The sequence below is a fragment of the Suricata suricatta genome, chromosome 10 (assembly GCF_006229205.1).
Source record: "Suricata suricatta isolate VVHF042 chromosome 10, meerkat_22Aug2017_6uvM2_HiC, whole genome shotgun sequence".
Lineage (NCBI taxonomy): Eukaryota > Metazoa > Chordata > Mammalia > Carnivora > Herpestidae > Suricata > Suricata suricatta.
In genome coordinates this window covers 57,835,771-57,837,006 of record NC_043709.1, presented here as the reverse complement: position 1 = coordinate 57,837,006, position 1,236 = coordinate 57,835,771, and the positions used below count along the sequence as shown (strand labels likewise).

Sequence of the window (1,236 nt, the reverse complement as noted above, 5' to 3'; positions counted from 1 at the left end):
CAAAGTTTACAGGTTCATAGCCAAGTAGAGAAGTATTGTGTCAGTAATTCAATTGGAAACTGAATCCAAAACCATTTAAATACCACACCTTTGTTCTTTTTAATTTTATCATATGGAATATCCAGTATAAGATCTTAGCCTCAAATACATGAATAGATTTCAGAACATTCATGAATGCACTTAAATTCTATGGAAATTGTGTGTGAAGAGGGCACACAGTTTTTAAAAAAAATTTTTTTTGAGAGACAGAGAGAGAGCAAGAGAGCGAGAGCAGGGAAGGGTCAGAGAGAGAGCTAAACACAGAATCCAAAGACAGGCTCCAAGGCTCTGAGCTAGCTGTCAGCAAAGAGCCTGACCTGGGCTCGAACCCACGAACTGTGAGATCATGACCTGAGCTGAAGTCGGATGCTTAACCAATTGAGCCACCCACATGCTCCCAATTTTTTTTTTTAAAAGGCAGATGATACAACATGTTTAAGACTCGCTAGAATATATGTTGTTGCTTCATGAATGGCAGCAATAAGAACATAATTCAAAATCTATGCCACCTGGGTGGCAAATTGGAAAATTGCAGATAGGACTGAAATCATAGAATATAGTCACAGCTTCTTGGTGTAAAAAGAAATTTCAGAGATCATTTATCCAATCTTGTATATAAAGCTAAATTCCTCTCTACAAAATTCAGGAAGGTATGTAGTTATTTAGGTTTTACTTTTAACACAATAATTCTGATAATGGATAGCTTTTAAGTCTAAGAAACACTTTATCACACTAATATAAATAAAGAGAGAAATTGTCCTGTAAATTTAAAAACATACAAACTCTTACAACCACATTTTAAATAATGGTTTTCAACACCCTAAAACATTTTAGAAATTAGCTATATTATTTACAAGCTCTATTATCAAAAGTTCTCTTCCTCCTCCTTCTTCAGAATGTTTTGTTAGCCACACTGTAGACCAGTTGGGCTATTTCCTATGGAATTTACCATTAACATGATTCCTAAGAGACAGAAAACAAAAACAAACAACAAAACACAAGTAAGCAAAAACAAAATGTATTTTCTTTTCTTCAAAATTATCTTTATCTGTGAAACCTTGGACTGCTGATAATGACTTTCTTTCCTAATACAGTCAACTCTTCAACTGTCTTTTAATATTTGCTACATACCTAAAATTTCTGCCATTTTATGTTTATTTCTTTTTAACAGTTCCCATGTCAAAATTTATGCCTGCC

The 1,236-nt window shown here is 33.7% G+C and overlaps 1 protein-coding gene across 1 annotated transcript in view; it reads right to left on the bottom strand.

Annotated features, from left to right (window-relative positions):
• LOC115305168 (olfactory receptor 6C2-like) overlaps window positions 1-1,236 on the bottom strand; it is a 4,225-nt gene that overhangs the window by 2,018 nt on the left and 971 nt on the right. The window lies entirely within an intron of this gene.